Genomic DNA, 19,717 nt, shown 5'->3' on the forward strand with positions numbered 1-19,717 from the left:
TGTCTGTGTTACTGGGTGTCAGTGTATGTCTTTGTGACTTGGTATCAGTATATGTCTTTGTGACTTGGTGTCAGTGTAAGTCTTTGTTACTGGGTGTCAGTGCATGTCTTTGCTACTTGGTGTCAGTGTGTGTCTGTGTTACTGGGTGTCAATGTGTTTGTTTGTGTTACTGGGTGTCAGTGTGTGTCTGTGTTACTTGGTGTAAGTGTGTGACTTTGTTACTTGGTGTCCGTGTGTGTCTGTGTTACTGGGTGTCAGTGTATGTCTTTGTTACTGGGTGTCAGTGTGTTTGTTTGTGATACTGGGTGTCAGTGTGTGTCTGTGTTACTTGGTGTAAGTGTGTGACTTTGTTACTTGGTGTCCGTGTGTGTCTGTGTTACTGGGTGTCAGTGTATGTCTTTGTTACTGGGTGTCAGTGTGTTTGTCTTTGTTACTGGGTGTCAGTGTGTGTCTGTGTTAATTGGTGTAAGTGTGTGAATTTGAACTTGGTGTCAGTGTGTGTCTGTGTTACTTGGTGTCAGTGTATGTCTTTGTGACTTGGTATCAGTGTATGGCTGTGTTACTGGGTATCAGTGTATGTCTTTGTGACTTGGTGTCCGTGTGTGTCTGTTTTACTGGGTGTCAGTGTATGTCTTTGTGACTTGGTATCAGTGTATGTCTTTGTGACTTGGTGTCAGTGTATGTCTTTGTTACTGGGTGTCAGTGCATGTCTTTGCTACTTGGTGTCAGTGTGTGTCTGTGTTACTGGGTGTCAATGTGTTTGTCTTTGTTACTGGGTGTCAGTGTCTGTCTTTGTGACTTGGTGTCAGTGTATGTCTTTGTTACTTGGTGTAAGTGTATGTCTGTGTTACTGGGTATCAGTGCATGTCTTTGCTACATGGTGACAGTGTATGTCTGTGTTACTTGGTATAAGTGTGCAGCTTTGTTACTTGGTGTAATTGTATATCTTTGTTACTGTGTATCAGTGTTTCTCTGTGTTACTGGGTGTCAGTTTGTGTCTTTGTGACTTGGTTTCAGTGTATGTCTTTGTTACTGTGTATCAGTGTTTCTCTGTGTTACTGGGTGTCAGTGTGTGTTTGTTTGTGTTACTGGGTGTCAGTATTTAGTTTAGTTTAGAGATACAGCACTTAAACTGGCCCTTCGGGCCACCGAGTCTGTGCCGACCATCAACAACCCATTTATACAATTCCTACACTAATGCCGGATTCCAATCTCATCCCCACCGGTCCCTATACATTTCCCTACCAACTACCTATACTAGGGGCAATTTATAATGGCCAATTAACCTACCAAACTGCAAGTCTTTGGCATGTGGGAGGAAACCGGAGCACCCGGAGGAAACCCACGCAGACACAGGGAGAACTTGCAAACTCCGCACAGGCAGTACCCAGATTCGAACCCAGGTCCCTGGAGCTGTGAGGCTGCGGTGCTAACTTCTGCGCCACTGTGCCGCCCAGTGTGTGTCTGTGTTACTGGGTGTCAGTGTGTTTGTTTGTGTTACTGGGTGTCAGTGTGTGTCTGTGTTACTTGGTGTAAGTGTGTGACTTTGTTACTTGGTGTCCGTGTGTGTCTGTGTTACTGTGTGTCAGTGTATGTCTTTGTTACTGGGTGTCAGTGTGTTTGTTTGTGTTACTGGGTGTCAGTGTGTGTCTGTGTTACTTGGTGTAAGTGTGTGAATTTGTTACTTGGTGTAAGTGTGTGTCTGTGTTACTGGGTATCAGTGTCTGTCTTTGTTACTTGGTGTAAGTGTGTGTCTGTGTTACTGGGTATCAGTGCATGTCTTTGTTACTTGGTGTCAGTGTATGTCAAAATACCTGGTGTAAGTGTATGTCTTTGTTACTTGGTGTCAGTGCATGTCTTTGCTACTTGGTGTCAGTGTGTGTCTGTGTTACTGGGTATCAGTGTATGTCTTTGTGACTTGGTGTCAGTGTATGTCAAAATACTTGGTGTAAGTGTATGTCTTTGTTAGTTGGTGTAAGTGTGTGTCTGTGTTACTGGGTATCAGTGTATGTCTTTGTTACTGGGTGTCAGTGTGTGTCTGTGTTACTTGGTGTCAGTGTGTGTCTGTGTTACTGGGTGTCAGTGTGTTTGTTTGTGTTACTGGGTGTCAGTGTGTGTCTGTGTTACTTGGTGTAAGTGTGTGACTTTGTTACTTGGTGTCCGTGTGTGTCTGTGTTACTGGGTGTCAGTGTATGTCTTTGTTACTGGGTGTCAGTGTGTTTGTTTGTGTTACTGGGTGTCAGTGTGTGTCTGTGTTACTTGGTGTAAGTGTGTGACTTTGTTACTTGGTGTCCGTGTGTGTCTGTGTTACTGTGTGTCAGTGTATGTCTTTGTTACTGGGTGTCAGTGTGTTTGTTTGTGTTACTGGGTGTCAGTGTGTGTCTGTGTTACTTGGTGTAAGTGTGTGACTTTGTTACTTGGTGTAAGTGTGTGTCTGTGTTACTGGGTATCAGTGTCTGTCTTTGTTACTTGGTGTAAGTGTGTGTCTGTGTTACTGGGTATCAGTGTATGTCTTTGTTACTGGGTGTCAGTGTGTGTCTGTGTTACTTGGTGTCAGTGTGTGTCTGTGTTACTGGGTGTCAGTGTGTTTGTTTGTGTTACTGGGTGTCAGTGTGTGTCTGTGTTACTTGGTGTAAGTGTGTGATTTTGTTACTTGGTGTCCGTGTGTGTCTGTGTTACTGGGTGTCAGTGTATGTCTTTGTGACTTGGTATCAGTATATGTCTTTGTGACTTGGTGTCAGTGTAAGTCTTTGTTACTGGGTGTCAGTGCATGTCTTTGCTACTTGGTGTCAGTGTGTGTCTGTGTTACTGGGTGTCAATGTGTTTGTTTGTGTTACTGGGTGTCAGTGTGTGTCTGTGTTACTTGGTGTAAGTGTGTGACTTTGTTACTTGGTGTCCGTGTGTGTCTGTGTTACTGGGTGTCAGTGTATGTCTTTGTTACTGGGTGTCAGTGTGTTTGTTTGTGTTACTGGGTGTCAGTGTGTGTCTGTGTTACTTGGTGTAAGTGTGTGACTTTGTTACTTGGTGTCCGTGTGTGTCTGTGTTACTGGGTGTCAGTGTATGTCTTTGTTACTGGGTGTCAGTGTGTTTGTCTTTGTTACTGGGTGTCAGTGTGTTTGTTTGTGTTACTGGGTGTCAGTGTGTGTCTGTGTTACTTGGTGTAAGTATGTGAATTTGTTACTTGGTGTCAGTGTGTGTCTGTGTTACTTGGTGTCAGTGTATGTCTTTGTGACTTGGTATCAGTGTGTGGCTGTGTTACTGGGTATCAGTGTATGTCTTTGTGACTTGGTGTCCGTGTGTGTCTGTGTTACTGGGTGTCAGTGTATGTCTTTGTGACTTGGTATCAGTGTATGTCTTTGTGACTTGGTGTCAGTGTATGTCTTTGTTACTGGGTGTCAGTGCATGACTTTGCTACTTGGTGTCAGTGTGCGTCTGTGTTACTGGGTGTCAATGTGTTTGTCTTTGTTACTGGGTGTCAGTGTCTGTCTTTGTGACTTGGTGTCAGTGTATGTCTTTGTTTCTTGGTGTCAGTGTATGTCTTTGTTACTTGGTGTAAGTGTATGTCTGTGTTACTGGGTATCAGTGTATATCTTTGTTACATGGTGTAAGTGTGTGTCTTTGTTACTTGGTGTCAGTGTGTGTCTTTGTTACTTGGTGTCCGTGTGTCTCTGTGTTACTGGGTGTCAGTGTATGTCTTTGTTACTTGGTGTAAGTGTGTGTCTTTGTTACTTGGTGTCAGTGTGTGTCTGTGTTACTTGGTGTATGTGTGTGACTTTGTTACTTGGTGTAAGTGTATGTCTGTGTTACTGGGTATCAGTGTATATCTTTGCTACATGGTCACAGTGTATGTCTGTGTTACTTGGTATAAGTGTGCAGCTTTGTTACTTGGTGTAATTGTATATCTTTGTTACTGTGTATCAGTGTTTCTCTGTGTTACTGGGTGTCAGTTTGTGTCTTTGTGACTTGGTGTCAGTGTATGTCTTTGTTACATGGTGTAAGTGTGTGTCTTTGTTACTTGGTGTCAGTGTGTGTCTTTGTGTCCGTGTGTGTCTGTGTTACTGGTTGTCAGTGTATGTCTTTGTTACTGGGTGTCAGTGTGTTTGTTTGTGTTACTGGGTGTCAGTGTTACTTGGTGTAAGTGTGTGACTTTGTTACTTGGTGTAAGTGTGTGTCTGTGTTACTGGGTATCAGTGTCTGTCTTTGTTACTTGGTGTAAGTGTGTGTCTGTGTTACTTGGTGTCAGTGTGTGTCTTTGTTACTTGGTGTCCGTGTGTCTCTGTGTTACTGGGTGTCAGTGTATGTCTTTGTTACTTGGTGTAAGTGTGTGTCTTTGTTACTTGGTGTCAGTGTGTCTTGGTGTAAGTGTGTGACTTTGTTACTTGGTGTCCGTGTGTGTCTGTGTTACTGGGTGTCAGTGTATGTCTTTGTTACTTGGTGTCAGTGTGTGTCTGTGTTCATGGGTATCAGTGTATGTCTTTGTGACTTGGTATCAGTGTATGTCCTTGTGACTTGGTGTCAGTGTATGTCCTTGTGACTTGGTGTCAGTGTGTGTCTGTGTTACTGGGTGTCAATGTGTTTGTCTTTGTTACTGGGTGTCAGTGTCTGTCTTTGTGACTTGGTGTCAGTGTATGTCTTTGTTTCTTGGTGTCAGTGTATGTCTTTGTTACTTGGTGTAAGTGTATGTCTGTGTTACTGGGTATCAGTGTATATCTTTGTTACTTGGTGTAAGTGTGTGTCTGTGTTACTGGGTATCAGTGCATGTCTTTGCTACATGGTGACAGTGTATGTCTGTGTTACTTGGTATAAGTGTGCAGCTTTGTTACTTGGTGTAATTGTATATCTTTGTTACTGTGTATCAGTGTTTCTCTGTGTTACTGGGTGTCAGTTTGTGTCTTTGTGACTTGGTGTCAGTGTATGTCTTTGTTACATGGTGTAAGTGTGTGTCTTTGTTACTTGGTGTCAGTGTGTGTCTTTGTTACTTGGTGTCCGTGTGTCTCTGTGTTACTGGGTGTCAGTGTATGTCTTTGTTACTTGGTGTAAGTGTGTGTCTTTGTTACTTGGTGTCAGTGTGTGTCTGTGTTACTTGGTGTAAGTGTGTGACTTTGTTACTTGGTGTAAGTGTATGTCTGTGTTACTGGGTATCAGTGTATATCTTTGCTACATGGTGACAGTGTATGTCTGTGTTACTTGGTATAAGTGTGCAGCTTTGTTACTTGGTGTAATTGTATATCTTTGTTACTGTGTATCAGTGTTTCGCTGTGTTACTGGGTGTCAGTTTTTGTCTTTGTGACTTGGTGTCAGTGTATGTCTTTGTTACATGGTGTAAGTGTGTGTCTTTGTTACTTGGTGTCAGTGTGTGTCTTTGTTACTTGGTGTCCGTGTGTCTCTGTGTTACTGGGTGTCAGTGTATGTCTTTGTTACTTGGTGTAAGTGTGTGTCCTTGTTACTTGGTGTCAGTGTGTGTCTGTGTTACTTGGTGTAAGTGTGTGACTTTGTTACTTGGTGTCCGTGTGTGTCTGTGTTACTGGGTGTCAGTGTATGTCTTTGTTACTGGGTGTCAGTGTATGTCTTTGTTACTTGGTGTCAGTGTGTGTCTGTGTTACTTGGTGTCAGTGTGTGTCTGTGTTCCTGGGTATCAGTGTATGTCTTTGTGACTTGGTAACAGTGTATGTCCTTGTGACTTGGTGTCAGTGTATGTCTTTGTTACTGGGTGTCAGTGTGTGTTTGTTTGTGTTACTGGGTGTCAGTATTTAGTTTAGTTTAGAGATACAGCACTTAAACTGGCCCTTCGGGCCACCGAGTCTGTGCCGACCATCAACAACCCATTTATACAATTCCTACACTAATCCCGGATTCTAATCTCATCCCCACCGGTCCCTATACATTTCCCTACCAACTACCTATACTAGGGGCAATTTATAATGGCCAATTAACCTACCAAACTGCAAGTCTTTGGCATGTGGGAGGAAACCGGAGCACCCGGAGGAAACCCACGCAGACACAGGGAGAACTTGCAAACTCCGCACAGGCAGTACCCAGAATCCAACCCGGGTCCCTGGAGCTGTGAGGCTGCGGTGCTAACCACTGCGCCACTGTGCCGCCCAGTGTGTGTCTGTGTTACTGGGTGTCAGTGTGTTTGTTTGTGTTACTGGGTGTCAGTGTGTGTCTGTGTTACTTGGTGTAAGTGTGTGACTTTGTTACTTGGTGTCCGTGTGTGTCTGTGTTACTGGGTGTCAGTGTATGTCTTTGTTACTGGGTGTCAGTGTGTTTGTTTGTGTTACTGGGTGTCATTGTGTGTCTGTGTTACTTGGTGTAAGTGTGTGAATTTGTTACTTGGTGTAAGTGTGTGTCTGTGTTACTGGGTATCAGTGCATGTCTTTGTTACTTGGTGTAAGTGTGTGTCTGTGTTACTGGGTATCAGTGCATATCTTTGTTACTTGGTGTCAGTGTATGTCAAAATACCTGGTGTAAGTGTATGTCTTTGTTACTTGGTGTCAGTGCATGTCTTTGCTACTTGGTGTCAGTGTGTGTCTGTTTTACTGGGTATCAGTGTATGTCTTTGTGACTTGGTGTCAGTGTATGTCAAAATACTTGGTGTAAGTGTATGTCTTTGTTAGTTGGTGTAAGTGTGTGTCTGTGTTACTGGGTATCAGTGTATGTCTTTGTTACTGGGTGTCAGTGTGTGTCTGTGTTACTTGGTGTCAGTGTGTGTCTGTGTTACTGGGTGTCAGTGTGTTTGTTTGTGTTACTGGGTGTCAGTGTGTGTCTGTGTTACTTGGTGTAAGTGTGTGACTTTGTTACTTGGTGTCCGTGTGTGTCTGTGTTACTGGGTGTCAGTGTATGTCTTTGTTACTGGGTGTCAGTGTGTTTCTTTGTGTTACTGGGTGTCAGTGTGTGTCTGTGTTACTTGGTGTAAGTGTGTGACTTTGTTACTTGGTGTCCGTGTGTGTCTGTGTTACTGGTTGTCAGTGTATGTCTTTGTTACTGGGTGTCAGTGTGTTTGTTTGTGTTACTGGGTGTCAGTGAGTGTCTGTGTTACTTGGTGTAAGTGTGTGACTTTGTTACTTGGTGTAAGTGTGTGTCTGTGTTACTGGGTATCAGTGTCTGTCTTTGTTACTTGGTGTAAGTGTGTGTCTGTGTTACTGGGTATCAGTGTATGTCTTTGTTACTGGGTGTCAGTGTGTGTCTGTGTTACTTGGTGTCAGTGTGTGTCTGTGTTACTGGGTGTCAGTGTGTTTGTTTGTGTTACTGGGTGTCAGTGTGTGTCTGTGTTACTTGGTGTAAGTGTGTGACTTTGTTACTTGGTGTCCGTGTGTGTCTGTGTTACTGGGTGTCAGTGTATGTCTTTGTGACTTGGTATCAGTATATGTCTTTGTGACTTGGTGTCAGTGTAAGTCTTTGTTACTGGGTGTCAGTGCATGTCTTTGCTACTTGGTGTCAGTGTGTGTCTGTGTTACTGGGTGTCAATGTGTGTCTGTGTTACTTGGTGTAAGTGTGTGACTTTGTTACTTGGTGTCCGTGTGTGTCTGTGTTACTGGGTGTCAGTGTATGTCTTTGTTACTGGGTGTCAGTGTGTTTGTTTGTGTTACTGGGTGTCAGTGTGTGTCTGTGTTAATTGGTGTAAGTGTGTGACTTTGTTACTTGGTGTCCGTGTGTGTCTGTGTTACTGGGTGTCAGTGTATGTCTTTGTTACTGGGTGTCAGTGTGTTTGTCTTTGTTACTGGGTGTCAGTGTGTTTGTTTGTGTTACTGGGTGTCAGTGTGTGTCTGTGTTACTTGGTGTAAGTATGTGAATTTGTTACTTGGTGTCAGTGTGTGTCTGTGTTACTTGGTGTCAGTGTATGTCTTTGTGACTTGGTATCAGTGTGTGGCTGTGTTACTGGGTATCAGTGTATGTCTTTGTGACTTGGTGTCCGTGTGTGTCTGTGTTACTGGGTGTCAGTGTATGTCTTTGTGACTTGGTATCAGTGTATGTCTTTGTGACTTGGTGTCAGTGTATGTCTTTGTTACTGGGTGTCAGTGCATGTCTTTGCTACTTGGTGTCAGTGTGCGTCTGTGTTACTGGGTGTCAATGTGTTTGTCTTTGTTACTGGGTGTCAGTGTCTGTCTTTGTGACTTGGTGTCAGTGTATGTCTTTGTTTCTTGGTGTCAGTGTATGTCTTTGTTACTTGGTGTAAGTGTATGTCTGTGTTACTGGGTATCAGTGTATATCTTTGTTACATGGTGTAAGTGTGTGTCTTTGTTACTTGGTGTCAGTGTGTGTCTTTGTTACTTGGTGTCCGTGTGTCTCTGTGTTACTGGGTGTCAGTGTATGTCTTTGTTACTTGGTGTAAGTGTGTGTCTTTGTTACTTGGTGTCAGTGTGTGTCTGTGTTACTTGGTGTATGTGTGTGACTTTGTTACTTGGTGTAAGTGTATGTCTGTGTTACTGGGTATCAGTGTATATCTTTGCTACATGGTGACAGTGTATGTCTGTGTTACTTGGTATAAGTGTGCAGCTTTGTTACTTGGTGTAATTGTATATCTTTGTTACTGTGTATCAGTGTTTCTCTGTGTTACTGGGTGTCAGTTTGTGTCTTTGTGACTTGGTGTCAGTGTATGTCTTTGTTACATGGTGTAAGTGTGTGTCTTTGTTACTTGGTGTCAGTGTGTGTCTTTGTGTCCGTGTGTGTCTGTGTTACTGGTTGTCAGTGTATGTCTTTGTTACTGGGTGTCAGTGTGTTTGTTTGTGTTACTGGGTGTCTGTTACTTGGTGTAAGTGTGTGACTTTGTTACTTGGTGTAAGTGTGTGTCTGTGTTACTGGGTATCAGTGTCTGTCTTTGTTAATTGGTGTAAGTGTGTGTCTGTGTTACTTGGTGTCAGTGTGTGTCTTTGTTACTTGGTGTCCGTGTGTCTCTGTGTTACTGGGTGTCAGTGTATGTCTTTGTTACTTGGTGTAAGTGTGTGTCTTTGTTACTTGGTGTCAGTGTGTCTTGGTGTAAGTGTGTGACTTTGTTACTTGGTGTCCGTGTTTGTCTGTGTTACTGGGTGTCAGTGTATGTCTTTGTTACTTGGTGTCAGTGTGTGTCTGTGTTCCTGGGTATCAGTGTATGTCTTTGTGACTTGGTATCAGTGTATGTCCTTGTGACTTGGTGTCAGTGTATGTCCTTGTGACTTGGTGTCAGTGTGTGTCTGTGTTACTGGGTGTCAATGTGTTTGTCTTTGTTACTGGGTGTCAGTGTCTGTCTTTGTGACTTGGTGTCAGTGTATGTCTTTGTTTCTTGGTGTCAGTGTATGTCTTTGTTACTTGGTGTAAGTGTATGTCTGTGTTACTGGGTATCAGTGTATATCTTTGTTACTTGGTGTAAGTGTGTGTCTGTGTTACTGGGTATCAGTGCATGTCTTTGCTACATGGTGACAGTGTATGTCTGTGTTACTTGGTATAAGTGTGCAGCTTTGTTACTTGGTGTAATTGTATATCTTTGTTACTGTGTATCAGTGTTTCTCTGTGTTACTGGGTGTCAGTTTGTGTCTTTGTGACTTGGTGTCAGTGTATGTCTTTGTTACATGGTGTAAGTGTGTGTCTTTGTTACTTGGTGTCAGTGTGTGTCTTTGTTACTTGGTGTCCGTGTGTCTCTGTGTTACTGGGTGTCAGTGTATGTCTTTGTTACTTGGTGTAAGTGTGTGTCTTTGTTACTTGGTGTCAGTGTGTGTCTGTGTTACTTGGTGTAAGTGTGTGACTTTGTTACTTGGTGTAAGTGTATGTCTGTGTTACTGGGTATCAGTGTATATCTTTGCTACATGGTGACAGTGTATGTCTGTGTTACTTGGTATAAGTGTGCAGCTTTGTTACTTGGTGTAATTGTATATCTTTGTTACTGTGTATCAGTGTTTCTCTGTGTTACTGGGTGTCAGTTTTTGTCTTTGTGACTTGGTGTCAGTGTATGTCTTTGTTACATGGTGTAAGTGTGTGTCTTTGTTACTTGGTGTCAGTGTGTGTCTTTGTTACTTGGTGTCCGTGTGTCTCTGTGTTACTGGGTGTCAGTGTATGTCTTTGTTACTTGGTGTAAGTGTGTGTCCTTGTTACTTGGTGTCAGTGTGTGTCTGTGTTACTTGGTGTAAGTGTGTGACTTTGTTACTTGGTGACCGTGTGTGTCTGTGTTACTGGGTGTCAGTGTATGTCTTTGTTACTTGGTGTCAGTGTGTGTCTGTGTTACTTGGTGTCAGTGTGTGTCTGTGTTCCTGGGTATCAGTGTATGTCTTTGTGACTTGGTATCAGTGTATGTCCTTGTGACTTGGTGTCAGTGTATGTCTTTGTTACTGGGTGTCAGTGTGTGTTTGTTTGTGTTACTGGGTGTCAGTATTTAGTTTAGTTTAGAGATACAGCACTTAAACTGGCCCTTCGGGCCACCGAGTCTGTGCCGACCATCAACAACCCATTTATACAATTCCTACACTAATCCCGGAATCTAATCTCATCCCCACCGGTCCCTATACATTTCCCTACCAACTACCTATACTAGGGGCAATTTATAATGGCCAATTAACCTACCAAACTGCAAGTCTTTGGCATGTGGGAGGAAACCGGAGCACCCGGAGGAAACCCACGCAGACACAGGGAGAACTTGCAAACTCCGCACAGGCAGTACCCAGAATCCAACCCGGGTCCCTGGAGCTGTGAGGCTGCGGTGCTAACCACTGCGCCACTGTGCCGCCCAGTGTGTGTCTGTGTTACTGGGTGTCAGTGTGTTTGTTTGTGTTACTGGGTGTCAGTGTGTGTCTGTGTTACTTGGTGTAAGTGTGTGACTTTGTTACTTGGTGTCCGTGTGTGTCTGTGTTACTGGGTGTCAGTGTATGTCTTTGTTACTGGGTGTCAGTGTGTTTGTTTGTGTTACTGGGTGTCATTGTGTGTCTGTGTTACTTGGTGTAAGTGTGTGAATTTGTTACTTGGTGTAAGTGTGTGTCTGTGTTACTGGGTATCAGTGCATGTCTTTGTTACTTGGTGTAAGTGTGTGTCTGTGTTACTGGGTATCAGTGCATGTCTTTGTTACTTGGTGTCAGTGTATGTCAAAATACCTGGTGTAAGTGTATGTCTTTGTTACTTGGTGTCAGTGCATGTCTTTGCTACTTGGTGTCAGTGTGTGTCTGTGTTACTGGGTATCAGTGTATGTCTTTGTGACTTGGTGTCAGTGTATGTCAAAATACTTGGTGTAAGTGTATGTCTTTGTTAGTTGGTGTAAGTGTGTGTCTGTGTTACTGGGTATCAGTGTATGTCTTTGTTACTGGGTGTCAGTGTGTGTCTGTGTTACTTGGTGTCAGTGTGTGTCTGTGTTACTGGGTGTCAGTGTGTTTGTTTGTGTTACTGGGTGTCAGTGTGTGTCTGTGTTACTTGGTGTAAGTGTGTGACTTTGTTACTTGGTGTCCGTGTGTGTCTGTGTTACTGGGTGTCAGTGTATGTCTTTGTTACTGGGTGTCAGTGTGTTTCTTTGTGTTACTGGGTGTCAGTGTGTGTCTGTGTTACTTGGTGTAAGTGTGTGACTTTGTTACTTGGTGTCCGTGTGTGTCTGTGTTACTGGTTGTCAGTGTATGTCTTTGTTACTGGGTGTCAGTGTGTTTGTTTGTGTTACTGGGTGTCAGTGAGTGTCTGTGTTACTTGGTGTAAGTGTGTGACTTTGTTACTTGGTGTAAGTGTGTGTCTGTGTTACTGGGTATCAGTGTATGTCTTTGTTACTGGGTGTCAGTGTGTGTCTGTGTTACTTGGTGTCAGTGTGTGTCTGTGTTACTGGGTGTCAGTGTGTTTGTTTGTGTTACTGGGTGTCAGTGTGTGTCTGTGTTACTTGGTGTAAGTGTGTGACTTTGTTACTTGGTGTCCGTGTGTGTCTGTGTTACTGGGTGTCAGTGTATGTCTTTGTGACTTGGTATCAGTATATGTCTTTGTGACTTGGTGTCAGTGTAAGTCTTTGTTACTGGGTGTCAGTGCATGTCTTTGCTACTTGGTGTCAGTGTGTGTCTGTGTTACTGGGTGTCAATGTGTGTCTGTGTTACTTGGTGTAAGTGTGTGACTTTGTTACTTGGTGTCCGTGTGTGTCTGTGTTACTGGGTGTCAGTGTATGTCTTTGTTACTGGGTGTCAGTGTGTTTGTTTGTGTTACTGGGTGTCAGTGTGTGTCTGTGTTACTTGGTGTAAGTGTGTGACTTTGTTACTTGGTGTCCGTGTGTGTCTGTGTTACTGGGTGTCAGTGTATGTCTTTGTTACTGGGTGTCAGTGTGTTTGTCTTTGTTACTGGGTGTCAGTGTGTTTGTTTGTGTTACTGGGTGTCAGTGTGTGTCTGTGTTACTTGGTGTAAGTGTGTGAATTTGTTACTTGGTGTCAGTGTGTGTCTGTGTTACTTGGTGTCAGTGTATGTCTTTGTGACTTGGTATCAGTGTATGGCTGTGTTACTGGGTATCAGTGTATGTCTTTGTGACTTGGTGTCCGTGTGTGTCTGTGTTACTGGGTGTCAGTGTATGTCTTTGTTACTGGGTGTCAGTGTGTTTGTTTGTGTTACTGGGTGTCAGTGTGTGTCTGTGTTACTTGGTGTAAGTGTGTGAATTTGTTACTTGGTGTAAGTGTGTGTCTGTGTTACTGGGTATCAGTGCATGTCTTTGTTACTTGGTGTCAGTGTATGTCAAAATACTTGGTGTAAGTGTATGTCTTTGTTACTTGGTGTAATTGTCTGTCTTTGTTACTTGGTGTAAGCGTATGTCTTTGTGACTTGGTGTCAGTGCATGTCTTTGTTACTGGGTGTCAGTGTGTGTCTTTGTGACTTGGTGTCAGTGTATGTCATTGTTACTTGGTGTCAGTGTATGTCTGTGTTACTGGGTGTAAGTGTGTGAATTTGTTACTTGGTGTAAGTGTGTGTCTGTGTTACTGGGTATCAGTGTCTGTCTTTGTTACTTGGTGTAAGTGTGTGTCTGTGTTACTGGGTATCAGTGCATGTCTTTGTTACTTGGTGTCAGTGTATGTCAAAATACTTGGTGTAAGTGTATGTCTTTGTTACTTGGTGTAATTGTCTGTCTTTGTTACTTGGTGTAAGCGTATGTCTTTGTTACTTGGTGTCAGTGTATGTCTTTGTTACTGGGTGTCAGTGTGTGTCTATGTTACTGGGTATCAGTGTATGTCTTTGTGACTTGGTATCAGTGTATGGCTGTGTTACTGGGTATCAGTGTATATCTGTGTGACTTGGTGTCAGTGTATGTCAAAATACTTGGTGTAAGTGTATGTCTTTGTTACTTGGTGTCAGTGTGTGTCTGTGTTACTGGGTATCAGTGTATGTCTTTGTTACTGGGTGTCAGTGTGTGTCTGTGTTACTTGGTGTCAGTGTGTGTCTGTGTTACTGGGTGTCAGTGTTTTTGTTTGTGTTACTGGGTGTCAGTGTGTGTCTGTGTTACTTGGTGTAAGTGTGTGACTTTGTTACTTGGTGTCCGTGTGTGTCTGTGTTACTGGGTGTCAGTGTATGTCTTTGTTCCTGGGTGTCAGTGTGTTTGTTTGTGTTACTGGGTGTCAGTGTGTGTCTGTGTTACTTGGTGTAAGCGTGTGACTTTGTTACTTGGTGTCCGTGTGTGTCTGTGTTACTGGGTGTCAGTGTATGTCTTTGTTACTGGGTGTCAGTGTGTTTGTTTGTGTTACTGGGTGTCAGTGTGTGTCTGTGTTTCTTGGTGTAAGTGTGTGAATTTGTTACTTGGTGTAAGTGTGTGTCTGTGTTACTGGGTATCAGTGTCTGTCTTTGTTACTTGGTGTAAGTGTGTGTCTGTGTTACTGGGTATCAGTGCATGTCTTTGTTACTTGGTGTCAGTGTATGTCAAAATACTTGGTGTAAGTGTATGTCTTTGTTACTTGGTGTAATTGTCTGTCTTTGTTACTTGGTGTAAGCGTATGTCTTTGTTACTTGGTGTTAGTGTATGTCTTTGTTACTGGGTGTCAGTGTGTGTCTATGTTACTGGGTATCAGTGTATGTCTTTGTGACTTGGTATCAGTGTATGTCTTTTTGACTTGGTGTCAGTGTATGTCAAAATACTTGCTGTAAGTGTATGTCTTTGTTACTTGGTGTAAGAGTGTGTCTGTGTTACTGGGTATCAGTGTATGTCTTTGTTACTGGGTGTCAGTGTGTGTCTGTGTTACTTGGTGTCAGTGTGTGTCTGTGTTACTGGGTGTCAGTGTATGTCTGTGTTACTGGGTATCAGTGTATGTCTTTGTGACTTGGTGTCAGTGTATGTCTTTGTTACTGGGTGTCAGTGCATGTCTTTGTTACTTGGTGTCAGTGTGTGTCTGTGTTACTGGGTGTCAATGTGTTTGTTTGTGTTACTGGGTGTCAGTGTGTGTCTGTGTTACGTGGTGTAAGTGTGTGACTTTGTGACTTGGTATCAGTGTATGTCCTTGTGACTTGGTGTCAGTGTATGTCTTTGTTACTTGGTGTAAGTGTGTGTCTGTGTTCCTGGGTATCAGTGTATGTCTTTGTGACTTGGTATCAGTGTATGTCCTTGTGACTTGGTTTCAGTGTATGTCTTTGTTACTGTGTATCTGTGTTTCTCTGTGTTACTGGGTGTCAGTGTGTGTTTGTTTGTGTTACTGGGTGTCAGTGTGTGTCTGTGTTACTTGGTGTAAGTATGTGACTTTGTTACTTGGTGTCCGTGTGTGTCTGTGTTACTGGGTGTCAGTGTATGTCTTTGTTACTGGGTGTCAGTGTATGTCTTTGTTACTTGGTGTCAGTGTGTGTCTGTGTTACTTGGTGTCAGTGTGTGTCTGTGTTCCTGGGTATCAGTGTATGTCTTTGTGACTTGGTATCAGTGTATGTCCTTGTGACTTGGTGTCAGTGTATGTCTTTGTTACTTGGTGTAAGTGTGTGACTTTGTTACTTGGTGTCCGTGTGTGTCTGTGTTACTGGGTGTCAGTGTATGTCTTTGTTACTGGGTGTCAGTGTGTTTGTTTGTGTTACTGGGTGTTAGTGTGTGTCTGTGTTACTTGGTGTAAGTGTGTGAATTTGTTACTTGGTGTAAGTGTGTGTCTGTGTTACTGGGTATCAGTGTCTGTCTTTGTTACTTGGTGTAAGTGTGTGTCTGTGTTACTGGGTATCAGTGCATGTCTTTGTTACTTGGTGTCAGTGTATGTCAAAATACTTGGTGTAAGTGTATGTCTTTGTTACTTCGTGTCAGTGCATGTCTTTGCTACTTGGTGTCAGTGTGTGTCTGTGTTACTTGGTGTAAGTGTGTGACTTTGTTACTTGGTATCCGTGTGTGTCTGTGTTACTGGGTGTCAGTGTATGTCTTTGTTACTGGGTGTCAGTGTGTTTGTTTGTGTTACTGGGTGTCAGTGTGTGTCTGTGTTACTTGGTGTAAGTGTATGTCTGTGTTACTGGGTGTAAGTGTGTGAATTTGTTACTTGGTGAAAGTGTGTGTCTGTGTTACTGGGTATCAGTGTCTGTCTTTGTTACTTGGTGTAAGTGTGTGTCTGTGTTACTGGGTATCAGTGCATGTCTTTGTTACTTGGTGTCAGTGTATGTCAAAATACTTGGTGTAAGTGTATGTCTTTGTTACTTGGTGTAATTGTCTGTCTTTGTTACTTGGTGTAAGCGTATGTCTTTGTTACTTGGTGTCAGTGTATGTCTTTGTTACTGGGTGTCAGTGTGTGTCTATGTTACTGGGTATCAGTGTATGTCTTTGTGACTTGGTATCAGTGTATGGCTGTGTTACTGGGTATCAGTGTATGTCTTTGTGACTTGGTGTCAGTGTATGTCAAAATACTTGGTGTAAGTGTATGTCTTTGTTACTTGGTGTAAGTGTGTGTCTGTGTTACTGGGTATCAGTGTATGTCTTTGTTACTGGGTGTCAGTGTGTGTCTGTGTTACTTGGTGTCAGTGTGTGTCTGTGTTACTGGGTGTCAGTGTGTTTGTTTGTGTTACTGGGTGTCAGTGTGTGTCTGTGTTACTTGGTGTAAGTGTGTGACTGTGTTACTTGGTGTCCGTGTGTGTCTGTGTTACTGGGTGTCAGTGTATGTCTTTGTTACTGGGTGTCAGTGTGTTTGTTTGTGTTACTGGGTGTCAGTGTGTGTCTGTGTTACTTGGTGTAAGTGTGTGACTTTGTTACTTGGTGTCCGTGTGTGTCTGTGTTACTGGGTGTCAGTGTATGTCTTTGTTACTGGGTGTCAGTCTGTTTGTTTGTGTTACTGGGTGTCAGTGTGTGTCTGTGTTACTTGGTGTAAGTGTGTGAATTTGTTACTTGGTGTAAGTGTGTGTCTGTGTTACTGGGTATCAGTGTCTGTCTTTGTTACTTGGTGTAAGTGTGTGTCTGTGTTACTGGGTATCAGTGCATGTCTTTGTTACTTGGTGTCAGTGTATGTCAAAATGCTTGGTGTAAGTGTATGTCTTTGTTACTTGGTGTAATTGTCTGTCTTTGTTACTTGGTGTAAGCGTATGTCTTTGTTACTTGGTGTTAGTGTATGTCTTTGTTACTGGGTGTCAGTGTGTGTCTATGTTACTGGGTATCAGTGTATGTCTTTGTGAATTGATATCAGTGTATGTCTTTTTGACTTGGTGTCAGTGTATGTCAAAATACTTGGTGTAAGTGTATGTCTTTGTTACTTGGTGTAAGTGTGTGTCTGTGTTACTGGGTATCAGAGTATGTCTTTGTTACTGGGTGTCAGTGTGTGTCTGTGTTACTTGGTGTCAGTGTGTGTCTGTGTTACTGGGTGTCAGTGTATGTCTGTGTTACTGAGTATCAGTGTATGTCTTTGTGACTTGGTGTCAGTGTATGTCTTTGTTACTGGGTGTCAGTGCCTGTCTTTGTTACTTGGTGTCAGTGTGTGTCTGTGTTACTTGGTGTAAGTGTGTGACTTTGTGACTTGGTATCAGTGTATGTCCTTGTGACTTGGTGTCAGTGTATGTCTTTGTTACTTGGTGTAAGTGTGTGTCTGTGTTACTGGGTATCAGTGTCTGTCTTTGTGACTTGGTATCAGTGTATGTCCTTGTGACTTGGTTTCAGTGTATGTCTTTGTTACTGTGTATCTGTGTTTCTCTGTGTTACTGGGTGTCAGTGTGTGTTTGTTTGTGTTACTGGGTGTCAGTGTGTGTCTGTGTTACTTGGTGTAAGTGTGTGACTTTGTTACTTGGTGTCCGTGTGTATCTGTGTTACTGGGTGTCAGTGTATGTCTTTGTTACTGGGTGTCAGTGTATGTCTTTGTTACTTGGTGTCAGTGTGTGTCTGTGTTACTTGGTGTCAGTGTGTGTCTGTGTTCCTGGGTATCAGTGTATGTCTTTGTGACTTGGTATCAGTGTATGTCCTTGTGACTTGGTGTCAGTGTATGTCTTTGTTACTTGGTGTAAGTGTGTGACTTTGTTACTTGGTGTCCGTGTGTGTCTGTGTTACTGGGTGTCAGTGTATGTCTTTGTTCCTGGGTGTCAGTGTGTTTGTTTGTGTTACTGGGTGTCAGTGTGTGTCTGTGTTACTTGGTGTAAGTGTGTGAATTTGTTACTTGGTGTAAGTGTGTGTCTGTGTTACTGGGTATCAGTGTCTGTCTTTGTTACTTGGTGTAAGTGTGTGTCTGTGTTACTGGGTATCAGTGTCTGTCTTTGTTACTTGGTGTAAGTGTGTGTCTGTGTTACTGGGTATCAGTGCATGTCTTTGTTACTTGGTGTCAGTGTATGTCAAAATACTTGGTGTAAGTGTATGTCTTTGTTACTTGGTGTCAGTGCATGTCTTTGCTACTTGGTGTCAGTGTGTGTCTGTGTTACTGGGTATCAGTGTATGTCTTTGTGACTTGGTGTAAGTGTATGTCAAAATACTTGGTGTAAGTGTATGACTTTGTTAGTTGGTGTAAGTGTGTGACTGTGTTACTGGGTGTCAATGTGTTTGTTTGTGTTACTGGGTGTCAGTGTGTGTCTGTGTTACTTGGTGTCAGTGTGTGTCTGTGTTACTGGGTGTCAGTGTGTTTGTTTGTGTTACTGGGTGTCAGTGTGTGTCTGTGTTACTTGGTGTAAGTGTGTGACTTTGTTACTTGGTGTCCGTGTGTGTCTGTGTTACTGGGTGTCAGTGTATGTCTTTGTGACTTGGTATCAGTATATGTCTTTGTGACTTGGTGTCAGTGTATGCCTTTGTTAATTGGTGTAAGTGTATGTCTTTGTGGTTTGGTGTCAGTGTATGCCTTTGTTACTGGGTGACATTGTGTGTCTTTGTTACTTGGTGTCAGTGTGTGTCTTTGTGACTTGGTATCAGTGTATGGCTGTGTTACTGGGTATCAGTTTATGTCTTTGTGACTTGGTGTCAGTGTATGTAAAAATACTTGGTGTAAGTGTATGTCTTTGTTACTTGGTGTAAGTGTGTGTCTGTGTTACTGGGTATCAGTGTATGTCTTTGTTACTGGGTGTCAGTGTGTGTCTGTGTTACTTGGTGTCAGTGTGTGTCTGTGTTACTGGGTGTCAGTGTGTTTGTTTGTGTTACTGGGTGTCAGTGTGTGTCTGTGTTACTTGGTGTAAGTGTGTGACTTTGTTACTTGGTGTCCGTGTGTGTCTGTGTTACTGGGTGTCAGTGTATGTCTTTGTGACTTGGTATCAGTGTATGTCTTTGTGACTTGGTGTCAGTGTATGTATTTGTTACTGGGTGTCAGTGCAGGTCTTTACTACTTGGTGTCAGTGTGTGTCTGTGTTACTGGGTGTCAATGTGTTTGTTTGTGTTACTGGGTGTCAGTGTGTGTCTGTGTTACTTGGTGTAAGTGTGTGACTTTGTTACTTGGTGTCCGTGTGTGTCTGTGTTACTGGGTGTCAGTGTATGTCTTTGTTACTCGGTGTCAGTGTGTTTGTTTGTGTTACTGGGTGTCAGTGTGTGTCTGTGTTACTTGGTGTAAGTGTGTGACTTTGTTACTTGGTGTCCGTGCGTGTCTGTGTTACTGGGTGTCAGTGTATGTCTTTGTTACTGGGTGTCAGTGTGTTTGTTTGTGTTACTGGGTGTCAGTGTGTGTCTGTGTTACTTGGTGTAAGTGTGTGAATTTGTTACTTGGTGTAAGTGTGTGTCTGTGTTACTGGGTATCAGTGTCTGTCTTTGTTACTTGGTGTAAGTGTGTGTCTGTGTTACTGGGTATCAGTGCATGTCTTTGTTACTTGGTGTCAGTGTATGTCAAAATACTTGGTGTAAGTGTATGTCTTTGTTACTTGGTGTAATTGTCTGTCTTTGTTACTTGGTGTAAGCGTATGTCTTTGTTACTTGGTGTCAGTGTATGTCTTTGTTACTGGGTGTCAGTGTGTGTCTATGTTACTGGGTATCAGTGTATGTCTTTGTGACTTGGTATCAGTGTATGGCTGTGTTACTGGGTATCAGTGTATGTCTTTGTGACTTGGTGTCAGTGTATGTCAAAATACTTGGTGTAAGTGTATGTCTTTGTTACTTGGTGTAAGTGTGTGTCTGTGTTACTGGGTATCAGTGTATGTCTTTGTTACTGGGTGTCAGTGTGTGTCTGTGTTACTTGGTGTCAGTGTGTGTCTGTGTTACTGGGTGTCAGTGTGTTTGTTTGTGTTACTTGGTGTCAGTGTGTGTCTGTGTTACTTGGTGTAAGTGTGTGACTTTGTTACTTGGTGTCCGTGTGTGTCTGTGTTACTGGGTATCAGTGTATGTCTTTGTGACTTGGTATCAGTGTATGGCTGTGTTACTGGGTATCAGTGTATGTCTTTGTGACTTGGTGTCAGTGTATGTCAAAATACTTGGTGTAAGTGTATG

This window comes from Heterodontus francisci, unplaced genomic scaffold (assembly GCF_036365525.1).
Source record: "Heterodontus francisci isolate sHetFra1 unplaced genomic scaffold, sHetFra1.hap1 HAP1_SCAFFOLD_57, whole genome shotgun sequence".
In the NCBI taxonomy this organism is placed as follows: Eukaryota; Metazoa; Chordata; class Chondrichthyes; order Heterodontiformes; family Heterodontidae; genus Heterodontus; species Heterodontus francisci.